This window comes from Cimex lectularius, unplaced genomic scaffold, assembly GCF_000648675.2.
Source record: "Cimex lectularius strain Harlan isolate CLEC.00 unplaced genomic scaffold, Clec_2.1 scaffold345, whole genome shotgun sequence".
In the NCBI taxonomy this organism is placed as follows: domain Eukaryota; kingdom Metazoa; phylum Arthropoda; class Insecta; order Hemiptera; family Cimicidae; genus Cimex; species Cimex lectularius.
Genome location: NW_019392908.1, coordinates 128,944 through 147,161, shown reverse-complemented (window position 1 = coordinate 147,161; position 18,218 = coordinate 128,944). Strand labels below are relative to the sequence as shown.

The window sequence follows — 18,218 nt, the reverse complement described above, 5'->3', positions numbered from 1 at the left end:
CTGAAAAATTCACTTTTTTAAATAAGGATCTTTAAACGCCAACTTTTTTTCTTTTTCAAAAGTTTGGTCCCATGAGAATCTAATAAAATTTAGAAGAGTTTCAATTTTGTTAAAGCTCGGAATCTAATTTTCTAATGTAACCTGCCATGATGAACTTAATCATTCAGAAATATGCTGTAGACCACTTTATCCAATCGCTATTATTAACGCAGTTTTAAGACTCTCCTCTTTTATATATATTCTGGGTGAAAATTACTTTTCAAACTAAAATATCGGGTATTTTTTTGAATAAGAAATCCGTCATCCTTTCATTATTCAATCCTACCGTCAATCAGACAATATATCTTCGTTAAATTACTAAATAAATAAGAAATTAGAGTTGTTAAGTTATTAGTAGTTGTTTGAAATATGTAGATGGACTCATGGACTAAGGCAAGATTTTCCTTCGCAATACAGATCCAAAGACCGTGGGTTCTTTGGAAGACTTGACAATTTTTCATCTGAGTTTTTAATATCAAGTTGTAGTAATAAATAAGGAACTGTTTCAACCTTCCTCGGTTTACTACTGCTGTAAGAGAAAAGACTATAAACTTCATAGTGCCTGAAAGTTGGTAGATGGATTAGCCCCGAATTTCATAGGCAGTAATAAAATAAAAAAGGTTAAAACAGTTTATTTATTACAACAGCCCCAAAATTCGGAAACCATTAACAAAGAGATAAGAAGAAGTAGGAATTTATCAATTTTTTAATTTTTCGTAATATACCGTCTGCATTAACCCGAATAAGAAAAATAACACATAAATCAAACATCGTCTATCAACTTCCAACTGTAAGATGAATCACTGTCTAATCACTGTACGCCGAAGATTGGGCAAAAATGGGAAAAACACAGCTTGATCACAAAATCGCTTCTTTTGAAAAAAGTATTTTTTCACATTTCGATCTAGTTTTCTCCAAAACAATTCATTTACTGAAACGATTAGATTTTAGTTATGTAGAACCATTGTATCAAGGAATTGTTGTAAAACATTGTAGAGAGGAAATATAAATATATATATATATATAAAGATGTAAAGCTAGGACACAACTAATTAAGGTTTTTAGTTGAGATAAAAAAGTTAGTGTCACGAGCGGGATTCGAACCCACGACCTTCGGCTTGATACACCGCTACTCTACCACTTGAGCTATCGTGACTTCGATCCACTCGGGGTGATAGCTCAAGTGGTAGAGTAGCGGCGTATCAAGCCGAAGGTCGTGGGTTCGAATCCCGCTCGTGACACTGGCTTTTTTATCTCAACTAAAAACCTTAATTAATTGGATGAGAATAATTGGTCAAGCGGACCACGAAAACTTGTGAATTTAACTAGGACACAACTTTACGTTGTTGCCTCAAATTAACTAATCACTATTTTTTCAATTTTTCAGACCTCTAGCTACAATATCGTAGAATACAAAGGAAAATTAAACATAAAAAGTTGGTTGCATTAGACTACAGATTTTTAGAAAATACTATCGCAAATAGGTACATTTGGATCTAACTTTCAACAAAAAATTTATTGAAAATTGTTTAAAAAAGGTATAATTTTAGATTTTGATGGAACCATAAAATAAAGGCTCTTTAAAAAAAATGCATATAGAAATTAAAATTCATCATTTTATTACAATTGTTTGATGGATAAACCAATACTTCGTGCCGTATGGTCTCGTCGAGAAGTTCAGTGATGACCAGTAAAGTCATCCCGTCAAAATGTTGCCCAAAAGAACTAAAATTATTATACCATCCCTAGTGCTTTGTACAGAAATCAATTTCCAATTTCAACAAGGTTTTCACCTCTGGGAGGAAGGTTGTAATCGTCAAAATATCCCGAGTGAATGGTTAATGGCACTAGTGTTAAAAATGTATCCCAGAGGAAAGGATTTTGAAACGGAACGACATGCGCGTTAGACTTGAAGCCCCCTCCATTTCATACTTGTGAAGTTTTGAGAGGTCAGTTCGAAGCCGAGTATCGTGTGGCACCGAGTGAACCGCTTTCCACGACTTATAAACAATTACATTTTAATTATATAAACAACAGGATCTAAGAGTATTTCAGACGGCAGCTTGGGGCTTGCCATGGCGCAGGTCAGTACATTTCATAATAACCTTGTAATTTAAGCTTTTTAGTCATCATACATGTTAAATTAGAATTTTTTTGCTGAATTGACCCGGTGTTCTTTTTTTCACATCAGTTTAAACTTGCGTTCGTTTATACTGGTCATTTTTTACCGAGTGGTTCAACATCGCTCACAAGGTCAAAAGTTCATCCCAAATAAGGATAATTTAGATCAACCGGCGCTCTCCAGTATCCTTCTCGATCGTTTGTCTGAATGTCAAAATATTTCTTTCATCACCAAAGCAAACACTAAGTAAAACAAATCATTTCTAAAGCTATAAATTTTGGTTCTATTTGACTTGAATTTGAGTGGTTTTCCTTGGAAATTAATTATAAAAATAAAAATTTAATTTAAACCTAAATCTCTACAGGTTAAAAAAGCTATTAAATTATGATTGAAAAAAATTAATATTTATTGTAACATCCTTATTTAAACATGGAAATTGTATTTCATTTGTTATGGATTTGTAATATCCAAAATAAACGAATATTGCACATATGCGTTTTATACAATATTTTAATCGTAATAAAAGAAAATTAACGTCAAAATAATTTTTTAATTCATCACACACCTTTTGATATGCCTCAAACGCGGCTTTGCGCCATCTTCAGTGAGGAGCTATCTCGTTATCTGTGAAGGTTTTTATCTTATTCTAAGTAATTTATGTCTTAACTAGCATCAACCAAATGTACTGTACACATTTATAAATTAATTACATAATGTTTTCAGTACTTACTTATGAAGTCATCCGCTTGGTCTACAGTGTGAGTTTACGGTCAATCTGTTTGCCACGGCTTTAGATATGAATTGTTGACTGTGCACGCCAGAGGATATCGTATCGCGTGGACATGTAGTTTTACGAGGCTTTGTGGTGCTTACTTTACGGGATAACGATTATCGCGATAACGTGGATGTTCATTTCACAGTGCAGTGGAGTACATTCTGCGCTTTATAAAGCCATTTCTAACCTTTCAATATAGGTTGTTTCTTTAAATTCACCGATTTTTTAGTCGGTTTTACTATTTATCTCTAGACTAGAATTTAGAGAAAATTTCCAAATTAATTTTTTTATAACAGTTTTAATTGTCATTTTGTCAATATCTAGACGCGGAAACCTTTTTCCGCTTACTTTTGGTAAATTTATGCTCTAAATATAAATAAAAATTACATGAATTGATCGAAAAGGCTATTTCTTGAAAGACCGACATGATATTATATGATATTAAAAATCATATAAACAAATATTATATGAACATAATAAACACAAATGCATATACGACATATCCATGCGGCATTCGATATGAATCTCTGGCATTTTAGATATGCTTAAAACTCAAACACACTGAATAAGGCATCGTACAACAATCCAACATAAACATCTGCTGCATAATAATAATCGTAGTTTATTATTTAACATATTTGTTCAACAAACAACCATATTCGTTGTTGCGTCTGTAGTGGCAATTTAAAAAAAATATTATTTTCGAATATCTTAATTCGGATAGCAGAGCCTGGTTCACTTTGAAGAAAAGAGCTTAATTATTTTACGAATCTACATAACAATGCAGGCTTGTTCGAGGCTTATGAACGTAAATTGAAATACTTTGAAAGTAGATCCTACAACTTTATTGTTTTCCTTCATGTTGAACAAAAGTAGAAAAGAAAGAGAAATTATAGAAATCTGTAAGGCAAAAAATACCCGACCTTAATTTTACTTATACAATTTTAATAAAGGTATTTATATTGCATTGATATAAAAACTTATTCCGACGTACACTTGCTAAATAGGTCCTATAAATATCCTGCCAAATTGAAATATATCGAATAATTTTTTGTACAATTTACCTGTTCTACTATTCAAAACTCGATTGATTTAAAATAAAATTATACGCAATTTTATTACCCATGAAAACATGTAAATTTAAGCTACTACTTCTTATGCCAATGATCAAAACTTTTTGATTAGTAAGTACAGTTTTATAACCGACAAAAGTTACGTTATAGCTGAAAAATCTATTGTGAGAAAAAGCCCGGAAAAAAATGAAAATACGGTTCAACACATTGGACTAGTTTTTGGAATGATGGAATAAAAGTTCGTTCCGGACTTATTTAAAATAGTGCAATACATATTGTAAACGTCGCGAAATGAAATATCATCCTAATCCGACTCGGAATTGGCCAGACCCGGTTGACCCATGAAAAGTTGTTTGGGCCAATGCGTGTATTATATGTATTCTTACTATTCGTCATTGTTTTCAATAATATATAATGCAATTTTGTTAAAAGATATATTCTTTCTTAACTGTTTCGTGAGAATGTATTTATAAGCGTGAATGTGTGGGTAGTACAACACCGTCCATAGTGGAATATCACATACTCGATTCCAGTAGACTAGTTGTTGTGATGGTAGTTGCTTATATGTGTAAAGATATTTGGAAGAATATCGAGTAATCAACCACCCAGCTGTTAATAATTAGAATAATAGACAATGTATTTAAGAATGAGATAGAGAGAAAAATCGTTGCATTGGTGGCTGAATTGATTGATACGAATAAAACCGAGGTCTGTCCATCAAAACACAAGAGTTTTCTGCGAGAGATATGGGTTCGGTTTCGCACATTATATGTGTGCATGCACATATATGCTCAGAATTGAGCCTAAATAAATCAGTAAAAAAAGTACAGTACTACTTAAGCGAACGATTTTTCAGGTTTGCTGATGTCTTTTTCTTTCCGACTTGGTACTTGGTACAAAGTAGCAAAAATTGGACACATATACATGTAAAAGAAACAAGAGCAAGAAAAGGCGAATAATAAAATAGTAATAATAAAAACAATTGTTAACAATATTTGAAAACAATATTTAAAAATTATCTTACTGTAATACAAAAATCTATAATAGCACGGAAAATTTAACGAGATGGGATTCAGTAAGCATTGAAATACCCAGGTACCGCACCCGGTAATCGAAAAGAATGGGAAATATTGCAAAAAATGAATATGTCCTTTTCGCGTTCAGAAAACAGGGAGATAACCATTTAATTTCTTTCTCCATCCACGGAGGTGTAGTTGATATAAAAAAAATCCCGTTTCTCAATTTAATCATCTAGATTCTCCAAGAGATCAACTATTGGACGATACAGTAGTTCAACCCTGATTGAATGTATGACAAAAGAACAGAAAAGAATTCAGCTAAGTAGCTGGGACTATTGCTGGACCAAGAAAAACAAATTGCTGTTATACAGGAGAGATTATTGTCGAAATTCAAGGTGAGTTTGGCATACGAAAATCACAATGGTGTCCAAACCACTTGACAATATTTTTTTCTAATCGGACGGCTTAATTATTACTTCACAATAAATCACCAATCCTTTTAAAAAGATAGTTTCTAATCACTGTAACTTGTTTTTAACGATCCGGATTTTGAGCCAACATCTGATCATCAGGTAGAAGGAGTTTTATAATCTGATGATGAGTTGTAGGCCCGAAATCCGGATCATTAAAAATAACTTACGGTGAGCAGAAACTATCTTTTTAAAAAGATTGAAAAAACACTCACTCCACCATTTAACTTTTCTATAAATCACCAAAGGAAATTTTTTATTAAGAACTCAATTCTACATACTAACCTTCACCACTTCTGAAATTAATAAAATAATGATATATCGAATGTAAGTGACGAATACTTGTAAACGGGTATTTACGGTAAACGAACATCATAAACTCCCAGCTATTTGAAGGTATGTAACTATATACATTTTTATGATAAACGAATTCTTTCACATCGCTACACAAATTTTTTTCTCGTTTTAAGTAACATAAATTAAAATATTGAGGATATAAGTACTAAATCCTAGAGCCCTATTGTTTTACTTCTAGTTTAACGAAAGGGGAAAAAAGTTAATATTACAGAATTTTTTAAGGTAACAGAGCATAAAAAATAGTAATTTGGAGATCGTGAAATGCCGTCTGATGTGACGTAGGTTTAGAAAAACATTTTCTTTACCATACCAACGTTTCGATCTTTATTGAGATCATCTTCATGGACCTACGATTTATAAACATTGTTTAAATTCAATTAATGAAGATTATAAGTTGAGATAAAAATGTCAGTGTCACAAGCGGGATTCGAACCCACGACCTTCGGCTTGATACGCCGCTGCTCTACCACTTGAGTTATCGTGACTTCGATCCCCTCGGGCACTAACTTCCCATCTCAACCCCACCTTTTGAATTTTCCCTTCTTTTTGCCATTTTTCAAAAATTCAAATGGTTGAGATGGGAATTTAGTGCCCGAGGGGATCGAAGTCATGATAACTCAAGTGGTAGAGTATCAGCGTATCAAGCCGAAGGTCGTCGGTTCGAATCCCGCTTGTGACACTACCTTTTTTATCTCAACTTAAAACCTTCATTAATTGAATATTATTGATTGGTCAAGCGGACCACGAAAAATAGTGAATTGTTTAAATTATAAAAATACATGTAGGATGTGAAAAAATGAATTTATACAATGCTAGAATTTTTAGACTCAATCAAAGTATTTGTTTTCTGGGTAGATGTGTCATTATTGAGTGTCGTGTTGAGAATTATTATTAACTCTATTAGGTTTCGTGGTCCGATTGACCAAATAAATTATTTTCAATTAATTAATTTGTAATTAAGGTTTTTGTTGAGATAAAAAGTGAGTGTCACGAGCGGGATTCGAAGAGCAGCGGCGTATTTAGATGGAGGGTTCGAATCCCGCTCGTTACACTGACTTTTTTATCTCAACAAAAACCTTAATTAAAAATTAATTATCATTAACGAACAATCACTAAATACCACGGATCAAAAATATTTATAATGACATAAATTCAATTTTATTTAACAATAAATGTGCGTTATGCTAAAAACTATGCATACCAATGAATCGTAAATATTCGTCCGCTGTTTACTTTTTTTGTTTTGTTTAAAGGTGTTTGTTTAAAGTTTTTGTTTTTAACATAATCTCTTCAATGCAGGACAGATATAATTTATCATCACCTAACGAAAAAGCACAACCCTCGGTAAAAAATTAAATGGTGAGGGTTTATAAATGGGACATGAGTTGCCAGAATCCTCGGTTTGTTCGAGGAAGCTCGTTTCACACAAGAGCGATTCCAACCCGATTCGTGGATGTTGCAACATTGCCGGAACCGATGTCATTTTCATCACGTTATCGGGATAACAGATCATTAATCTCTGATCTTTTAACTCGTTTGAGTGATGGGTTTGGAAAATATACTTGGAAAACTGGAAATTTTAGATGATAAAATCATTCAATGTAACGTACACTGTTAAATTGATTTTTTTAATAACAGCTCCGTCGTTTCAATAAAAGGTCATAACAGACTAATACATTCTCTCAGTGAAAATCCAATTATCACCAGTTTATTACAGAAAATTAATGTTTCAATTTTTTAACTATCAATTAAGATTTCTATTTTTTTTAGATTCGCAAAAAAGGTAGTTTTGTAATGTCATATTATTAGAAATTATTATCTTGATCCATGTTTAAATAATTTTTAAATAAAAAAAGGTTTATTTTTATTATCAATTTTTAGTGAACCAATCTGGTCGTATGGTTAAGCGTTTGAGTTTAAGCTAGATGTCCTGGGTTCGAATCCTGGCACTATCTATTAAATTTTAACATAGAAAATGATGAGAAAAGTATTTTAAAATGTTTTGATCCCTCGTTTGCGACGTAGAATAAGTAGGTGGGCGTTAAGTTAAACCTGTATGACAAAAATTACTTTACTTATTTTTTTTAAATTTTGGTAAATTTTAAATTTATTGTCAAATTGGGTAGTTTGATGGTATAAGGTTAACAAAGTTGCGGCAAAGTAGGAAAAGGACAAAAAAGAACATTTTTTATTTTACAAAGAAATGAAATATTATTTCTTTATTAATACCAAATGAGGATCTTTTCACTTTAGGCTTTAACAAAGATTGAGTTGAATCCTGGTTCCAAATAAGCTCATTTACAATCGACCATAAAGTGTATTTAAGGGATCGTAACGAGTTGCTACAGTCGTTTCTCAACTCTAATAAATACCTTCAGGAAAATAACCCGAGGGAAGTTTACTTTTTTCACGAAATTGTACGAATCTACGGTGTACATTGGGTGTTTGTGTTTTATGTATAATTTTTTAAACGCGCACCTACAAAACCGGAAAACGTTTCGCCCCGGGTCGGTGAAATGAAGTAAGCCTCGATCCTGTGAACCCAGGGAGAAAAGAGAGGTAAAAAAAAGAAAATCCGCAATATTGAGAAAAAATTGAAACCCCGAATAGGTGATGAAGACATAAACATGAAGGTCGTCTATGGCCTCGGCGATTATCGGCCCGAAAGCCTCACATCCGCTCGTGTTGGTTGATAAACATCAACCGATTTATCAAGCAAGATTCCCTGACGATTTTTCAACTGTTGTTCACGTCCAGACAAACAGCGTAGAAGACGTAACTGCCCCACAGGGAAAAAACAACATTTGTATGAATGGATTTTCCTTCAACCCTCCTCTTTAAAAAACAGTCCACGGTGAAGAAAAACATCTATAAACAACTGAGAGATGAATGTTAAAAACAAAAACCAGACAAAAACAAAGGTACAGCGATAAGGTGAAGGAATCTCCATACTTCAGGAAATGAAGGAATCAAGTTTGAATGTAAAGAATGTGACGTATAAAGAAATTAATTCATATAAGGTTATATAAATATATAGAAAGATTGTGAGAAAGAGTATGTCAAAGATAAAGAAAGGCCAAGATAGATAAATAAAGTGAGAGCAGATATAGATTTAGTGAGAGAGCGAGAGAGAGTAGGGAGATAGAAAGAAAGATAGTGGGTGATAGAGAGATTAGGCTTTAGAAAGAGAAAGAGAGAGAGAGAGAGAGAGAGAAAGAAAGAGAGAGTAGGAGAGATAGAAAGAGAGATAGTGGGTGATAGAGAGATTAGGCTTTAGAAAGAGAAAGAGAGAGAGAGAGAGAGAGAGAGAGAGAGAGAAAGAAAGAGAGAGTAGGAGAGATAGAAAGAGAGATAGTGGGTGAAAGAGAACGAGAAAGAGAGAGAGAGAGAGTGAGTAGGAGAGATAGAAAGAGAGATAGTGGGTGATAGAGTGATTAGGCTTTAGAAAGAGAAAGATATAGAAAAATAGAGAGAGAGAAAGAGAAAGAGAGTAAGCTTTAGAATGAGAGAGAGAGAGAGGAAAGGTGAAAGAAAATGGAACTTGGGGGCAGAGTGAGAAAAAGAACGTGAGAGTCGAAGGAAGAGAAATAGAAAAAGAGGGAGTAAAACAGACCGAGAGAAGTATAAGTAAATCAATTATTTATTATTTTAATTGAACTTTTTTAGAGAAAGATTAATAAAACTATGGATTATGATAAAATTAAGAAATAAATAATAAAATATTTTGCCCAATTCAAAACGTGGTGCTTTAGTATTAGTTGTGGGTAAATATCATTTTTAAATTCTCAATAGTTTAAGCTTATAGCTCTCTTAAAACAGTTCAGAAATTCACTTGCAAAAAATGTGAATAAATAAAAAACGTTTATAGTTATTAGAATGATATGGGAAAAAATTCAAGAGGGATGTAATTACTGACTTTCGGCCTGAGAAAGCCTATAAAAATGATTGAAATTGAACATCACAGAAGCATTTCATGCTACCCGTTTCAAATGTGCTGAGCTACTTTTTTTTTTTTAATTAGCGAAATGGCGGACATTAGAAAAATTACGTTGAAGTTTAATGTGTTTAAGTTCATAAAACGCAAAAGTAAAGAATACTTTTACTACTTATTATCAGAAAATGAAAGAAAAACACAATCATTTTTTATGTTTACTTTAAGAAATGTTAAAACGCCTGAGATTGCCAATGTTTATTTAGGTTTTCTTCTTTCTCGTCACACGTTTCGAGCGTCAACCTATTGGAACAAACCTGGCTGTCTGAATAAAATTACATGCATAAATAAAACAACTATGATGAGAAGGAATGTACGCCTTGGGGGGATTGGAACGAGATTGGAAAAACTACCGAGATCCATTTGTACTTTCATGTACGTTTTTTCAAGTTGTCCTTCAATTTAGCTGAAATCCCTTTGGATCACCGAGACGGTAAAGTATCCAAAAATTCGTGGAATATAAACCATTTCGTCTGTTTATATTTGCATTGGTGTTGTTAAAGTTAAAAAAAAATTGTAATTGCTTTACTCTGTATTAATTTTATGGTTTAACTTTTATATATGTTTATATTTTTTGTATCTTTAAAACTTGTAAAACAGGTTTTACTTTTGGTTATTGAAAGGAAATATATTGATTTATTTAAAAAAAATCACATTGCAAGCTGTTATTTGGTAATTAATTATCTAATATATTATTATCCGTTATAACATGGAAATTAAGAATTTTATCTCATAATTTCGATCAACCTCTCACCTGGGATTGGATTTAAATAAAGGAGACTTGCAAATTGTACTTTTTTCTTAATTGGTCATTTTTTCGGAGTTCCCTCCACAATCTAAGCCACAGAACGCTTTGCTGACTGAATTATATTTTTGAGGGAAATGGAAGCGTTTAGAAAATTTCAGGAGTGATGAGGGGAATCGAACTCAAAACGGCTAACCACTCGGCCTCCGCGGTTCCTCAAATGTATTTAAATGATAATATTAATTTTAATGAGAATACAATAACATATTATGACTGGTTTCAACGTAGAAATGTTTTTGGTCTGCGTACACGATTTTGATGTATACTACCAGAAAGTGCATATCGGTTGTGTTAGGTTAGGTTAGCTATGTAGGGTTAGAGTTAAAGATCGATTAGATTCGGTAAGTTTGGTTAGGATGGGTTAGGTTATATACATCATTTATGTTTTTCCGACATTGGTCATTGTTCCTTTTATTGGATAGTCATAAATACAATGTCAATTTTTTGCTTATACATTTTTGCTTACACATTTGTAAATTCAATTCATTTTGTTTACTTAGCTTAGAACTAGAGAAGAATTAACTCTTCCTGGGTGCGCCGTTGTATTTGGAAAAAAAATCCCATTTCTAGGTATGTCGAGTTCAATGCAGGGCCGTTGGTTGAACCTGGGAGCTTTACATTATAGTAAATATTTTGTCCGAATCAAATATAAGAAAAGTGAAAATGTCTTTATGCTTCATGTGGTGATATATATAAAGCTTCATATCTGTAGGGTTAATATCGTCTCCTAACTGCAAAGTTTATTATTTGCTTGCCTTAAAAAATGTATTTTTCATGTTAAAAATTCAAGGAACAACTAAACTCTATTCCAGCCTTAATAATATTTTCATGTCTCTTCATAACCTAACGTGCTTTAAATGATTCCTAAGCTCAAGGTTTGGCGTTGTTGACATTCAACACCACTTTATTTCGCTTATTATTCACGATAAACTGTTTAGAAAATACATTCTGAAGAGGGCGATTTTATGACTTAACAGTTCGCTAATATTATTTATCGGCCACGGCAAAGGTTGGAGGATTGTTTTCACGGTTGCTTTTCAGGTTTGGCCCGTTTGGGTAAACAGTTCGCAGTTATTTTCGTCTGGTGCCGTTTCTCAAACATCCAACGTCAAAAAGAGAACGTTGAACATATTTTATATTTGTTTAACGTTAAACGAGTTAAAAAGGGCCGCTCTATCCCCCGTCTCAGGCCGGTTGGAAAATTTTGCTGGGTCTTCTTGTAATTGGATTCTTTCTACTGGCCGTGTCCAATCGATTTGTTTTGTCGAAGGCGATTTTGACGACACGCCACAATGGGGGTCAACAATTAGATTTTATTAACAATAAAAACCAATCAAGTGCTAAAAGTTTTTATACCATTTCACCAAATCGACGTAGAAAAATGAAAAAGCAAATCAATAAACATCAACTTATATTTTACCAAAATAATAAACAGACCATACAATAGTTAGTAAAGCGCTTAATCCCTTTCTTTAGATAAGCAAAATACACTCTTTTTGCGGCTAAATATGTTTTGACACCTGGAAAGCATGTCGATTTAGTGGTGCCGGTGAGAAACCACTCAGAAAGCTATTTATTTTTTCGTTTTTCACCGGTACCGGTTAGTTCGACATGCCGTCTAGATCTCATAGTACATCATAACAGCCTAACCACCTCAAATAAGATTGTTTTTTTATATTCAATATAATGTAACTGGTACAACCAACAATTCTAATAATTATGCAATGTAATTAGTTTTTTCACGGTGTCACTAACTTTTTTCATCGGTGCCGACTAGATGCCTCAACACATTCTAGCCACCTCCAATAAGGTTTTTTATTACACTTCGATATACAATGTTCACTAATGTATAATTGTACAATTATTATAATTTTCTACTCTGTCACTAATTAACAAATTCCTCTCCTTGGCTCATGTACCGAAAGAATAAACGTTGAGCGTCTTTTAAAATGAAGTAGACTAAACGCCTGCAGATGAGCTATGGCGTCCTGCTGGTCTATGCATGGCCAAACAGGGGTCCAGTCACAAGGGACGTGGATCGCTGTTCCAGTAAATCACGTCTATCTGAGTTTTTAAACTATATAGCATGCGTTGATGTATTGTATTCATGTGAATGTTAATTATTAGCCAGTATGAGGGCACTGTAATCTATCCCGAAGAATATCTAATAGTCTGGAGTGACAGCGTTATGATATGACTAAAGGGTGAAAGTAATTAATTAGGGGGTTAAACCAGCCCCGAGGAATCAGAGGAATCGCGTTGGGATAAGAAGGGATAACGCCGTCGTCAGAATAACAATAACCTAACCCAAACCTACCTGAACCTAGCCTAACAAATCTAACCTGTCCCTAACCTTACATAATTTAGTTTTAAAATCAAATTCTTTCCTAACCCTAACATTGACCATAATTCTAATCGTACTTCCTAACCTAACCATACTTAACCTAGCCTAACAAACCTAACCCATCCCTAACCTTACATAATTTAGTTTTAAAACCTAATTCTTTCCTAACCCTAACATTGACTATAATTCTAATCTTACTTCCTAACCTAAGCATACTTAACCTAGCCTAACAAACCTAACCCATCCCTAACGTTACATAATTTAGTTTTAAAACCTAATTCTTTCCTAACCCTAACATTGACCATAATTCTAATCGTACTACCTAACCTAACCATACTTAACCTAGCCTAACAAACCTAACCCATCCCTGACCTTACATAATTTAGTTTTAAAACCTAATTCTTTCCTAACCCTAACATTGACCATAATTCTAATCGTACTTCCTAACCTAACCATACTTAACCTAGCTTAACAAACCTAACCCGTCCCTAACCTTACTTAATTTAGTTTTAAATCCTAATTATTTTCTAACCCTAACGTTGGCCACAAATCTAATCCTACTTCCTAACCTAACCATATTAAACGTAGTCTACCTAACTTAAATCTACCTAAATCCATCTCTAAACTTAACTCAAACCCTACCTAACTTCCACAGATCCTAAAAATAATCCTAACCCTGAACTTCCCTAGATCAGATTCTAAACCTAATCTTTACCCAACGATAAGACTTACTATAACCCCGATTTTACTCTATATAACTATAACCCTATGCCTATAACGTAACAGGCCGACTTTTATTCCATACCTAAACCTAATTCTAACTCTAACACTAAGATTACCTCACCTAAGCTGTTATCACATCTAAATGTCTGAAGGTAATCCTTCCTTAACATACCCTAACACGAAACTTACCGAAAATATCCTGAACCCTAATCTTATTACCTATCTTATTTAATCAATAATTAATGCAATATTTTGTTACCTACTAAAAATTTATTACTTTAATTACGTCTTGGGATTCGCAATAAAATTTAGCCCAATAAAGTACATTCAATTGTTCTAGCAGTGTAACGTATCTAATATTTCGTGATGTGATATTATCTCTAACTAAGTGCGAAATCTGTAAATTCTAATTTGTAATTATCTAATTAACGTATTTTTAGTTATAGCAGTAAACCTTTCAAAACGAAAAAATAGTTGTACACTGAAGTACAAGAGATTAAATGTGAGAGAAATTAAGAAAAATGAGTGAAAGATAAAAACGGCAGTGACCATTAGATGTCTGTCGGCCCGTAACCAATATAATTACAATCTTCTGCAACCTCCACAGTTGTTTATCACCGGTACCGTTTAGACCATCTCACATTCCAGCAGACATTCAATCAACTGAATAGTTTTGCGATTATCGCCCGATCGCATATCCTTTAATGCGATTTCCGCTCACAATGCCAGCAGGAACTCCCCTATGAGAAAAGGTAGAAGTTATCTGCCCACTTCCTTCCCGCACATTCTGCTTTGTTGCAATTAATTAACCCTCCGTTTGTAATTTGTCGGTGTAAGTGTACCACACGTTCGACTGGTTTTGAATGTAAAGGTATTGAAAAAAAAATTCTGTAGACACAATTGGCTACAAAATATGATAAATTAATTGTATTTATGAACAAAAAATAACAACCTTCTTGTGTTGTTATTATCAAATAATAGGTTACTTATAAATAGGGCTGTGAAATACATGCATTCGCATATTTTTCCTAGTTCACTAAAACATCCAGTTTTAACAAACTGTATATGTTTTGAAGCATTTGGAATCAATTTAAGATTTATTTATTTTGCATATTTGTGCATATATTGCCATAATTGCATATTTTTGCATAAGTGGGTTATAACTGCATATTTTTGTACATAAGCGAGATATTTGGCACGTCAAATTTTAACGTTTCTGAGCAGGCAAAAAGAAAAATTCTCCGAAAAAGAGCTACGGGCTTCATTCTTCCGTTTCCACATAATGAACGAGTTTCTGTTTGTTCAGTTGCTGCTCCACGGCTTTCCGCGAACTTTCGGTCGCCTTTACCTTGGAATAAATGTAGAAAGGAATAGTGTTTGTACCACTGTAAATGTTCTCTTGGAATAGTTTAATTGGATTTATGGAAATGTTACGACCTCAGTTCTCTAGTTCTCTTCTTTCCCTACCATCATACTTCTCCGCTTTGCCCAGTCTCTCATGCGTATTCCATCGTGAAACATTATTTGTGCGTTGTGAACTGACTACTCCTAAATAATCGAACGTCACCGCAAAGACGAAAGATCAAAATTATGTGCGTGAATTTTCAAATGAGACTTTTAAGGCCTATGCAGTCGTTTTAAACTGTATTTGTTGTGATAAACCTGTAGCAACAGCTACACGTTTTTTGCTAACACAGCACATAAAGACAGCAAAACACAAGGACAACAAACCTTTGTGACACAAGAGCTGGGTCTGGATGAACGGTTTATACCGATTTATGTCGTGCTTTAGTTACATCTGACCCATCCATAAACTAGCCACCCTGAATTCAAGGTTTTTTTGAGAAATACACAGAGAAAACTATTCCCCGTGAAATTATCCTCAGGAAATCTCGCGTGGATGTTATATACAAAGAAACACTCCATAAATTCATAGACTTCATCGAAAATGGACCGATCTGGGTCTCGATGGATGAGACGACGGATTTTTTAAATTTAACTTTTTTGTTAATGCGTCTTTCTTTTTTTAATATTAACAACGTGATATTCCTCTTGCCAGTGTTTCTCGTTTCAATACAATTACGTGCTTTAATTTGAGAATTTCTTATTTTTTCTCATGGTAGTTTGCACATATTTTCAGATTAAAATTGCATTTTTACGAAATATATTTACATGTGTGCATATTTATTTGTTTTTATTCCATATAAATCAAAGCCCTACTTATAAATTTGTTTTTGAAATACTGCAATTAATGTGGTAATATTAACCCTACCCCAACTTCATGATTTATTTGGAAAGGTCCACAGACCTGATTTACGTAAATACCTTAAAACTTCACTTCTCATTTATTTTCAAAATTTTAAATTTCCCTCACATAAAATTGGCTAAAATATCTGCGACCGAAGTCACCAGTAGTAAGCCCGCCTGCTGTGACCAATGGCTTACGCTCTTTCAAAGATTTGATGTAACCTGTCCCACCTAGGTAAACCTTGCTGATTGGCCAGCTCTTTTTCAGTTATGCCATCTAGATTCATCATCGGGACGATTGCTTTCTCCGGGCTCAGTCCTCGCTTGACTTTTCCTTATTTTAAGACTTGACACATCACTTAATCTACAGAGAGACAACTTAAATTCCATTAGTCTATCAAACTTAAGATGGCTATTAAAAACCCGTTGCGAGGCCCTTAACTTGAACTCTGCACTTAGGTTGAGGGGCGAGGTGCCCTTTGCGATTCTCAATCTGTGGAAACAACATTGCATTTTATGGCTGAATGCTCAATATTGGGGGAGATCAGGTTGTTGCCATCTGGAACTAATTAGACCTAATTATGGAATTAAATTTTTGACCCCTCAAATTTCCTTTATATATTATATGATTTTATTACATACGATTTTTTGTCTCTTTACGATTAAGACTTTTTTCCTCTGTTTCCTTTTTATTATAAGTTTTGTTATTATTATGTTTAACTTGTGTGTGTGTGTGTGTGTGTGTGTGTGTGTGTGTGTGTGCTAGTATATAGCGAATAATGTTATAACTTCGCTTTAGACCTTATCTTTTTATTATTATTTCTTTACTATTATTTTTTTCTTTTACTCTTTTTCTTTTAAAAGCGACCTCCGGCATACGGATTGTGATCTACACTATGCTTTGTATATAATCATACTGCTATATTCGTAGAAATAAAAATCATTAAAAAAATGTGTTAATATTATAGATTTTCCATCACCATCGTGAAGAGGTACAATTTTTCAAGTGTCTCGTTATGTTGAGATAGAATCTGCTTGTACTTCATAATGCTCGGTGGCGGGCTGCAAAGTGGACATTCATTCGTAATTTGTTTCATTAGAAACAGCCGGGTCATAATGACCTTTCATACCAGGCAATCTGTACAAGGTTCGTTAATTATTTCCCAAGTGTATAAATTAAATCGTAGCGGTGATAACATGCGACCATGGGTGGCAAAACGCTATTTTTTCAATGCACATCGAAAGACGAATGTTGTCCGGCTTTCCTCGTTGCAAATTACGTTCTCAATTATGACTTTGCCGTGTACCTAAGAGATTTATCAAGTCGCTTTTTGCACTAAGAAAACTTTGTGTGAACACTGAAAGAAATTTTACTGTTACATAAAAATAAGAATGATTATTGTGATTCAACACGGCGAGTCAAAGAACTGACGCTTTCACTAGTTCATTTTACCATTTCATGCAAGTTAGAGATCAACTATCTATTATTCTACGTTATATATACATATATTTATTTATTTAGAAATCGTGAGATGCGGTCTGGTGTGATGTAGGTTTCAGAAAAACATTTTCTTTATCGTGCCAACGTTTCGATCTTTATTGAGACCTGAAGATGATCTCAATAAAGATCGAAACATTGGCACGATAAAGAAAATGTTTTTCTGAAACCTACATCACACCAGACCGCATCTCACGATTTCTAAATAAATATCGATTAACAGTCACTATCTCTTATAGTGGAAGTATAGTGGAAGGTTTTATTTTTATTTTTTTATTGGCCTTATAATCTTTGCATATTAACCATTACGAATTCTTATATATGTTGTTCAAATTGGGGGTTATCGGGAAAAAAGGGCCAGAGGCGACGGTGGGAATCGAACCCACGACCGCGGCGTGAGAGTCTCTCATGCTAACTACTCGGCTACCGCGGTCCCCAAAGTGGAAGGTTTATGGGCCGACAAACAGCTGAGGTCATCACCGGTCCTCCGCGTGTATTCCTTCTCCTCCCTGTCTTTCTCGCGTGTTTTGTATTGAACTGCAGCCATTTGAGCATTTCGATCTGGTTACTGACTCTCTGCTTTTACTTGTATATTACGTCGTTATTTTAAAATGCTAGCCTCTTGTTAGTACCTCAGGTTGTCAATTTAAGAATAGATACACAACTATAGATACGTAACATATATATCGCCACAAACATAGAGGTCTGGTCACATTCACTCCCCCAGAGTACTCGATATTCCTCGGGGCGGGGTT

The 18,218-nt window shown here is 33.8% G+C and overlaps 1 long non-coding RNA gene across 2 annotated transcripts in view; it reads left to right on the top strand.

The window, feature by feature from the left end:
- The first annotated feature begins 2,005 nt into the window (after positions 1-2,005).
- LOC112127807 overlaps positions 2,006-18,218 on the top strand; it is an 84,351-nt gene continuing 68,138 nt past the window's right edge. For both annotated transcript variants that reach the window (XR_002910734.1, XR_002910735.1), the window contains exon 1: positions 2,006-2,123. This is a non-coding gene — a long non-coding RNA (uncharacterized LOC112127807). The remainder of the gene's footprint in view (positions 2,124-18,218) is intronic.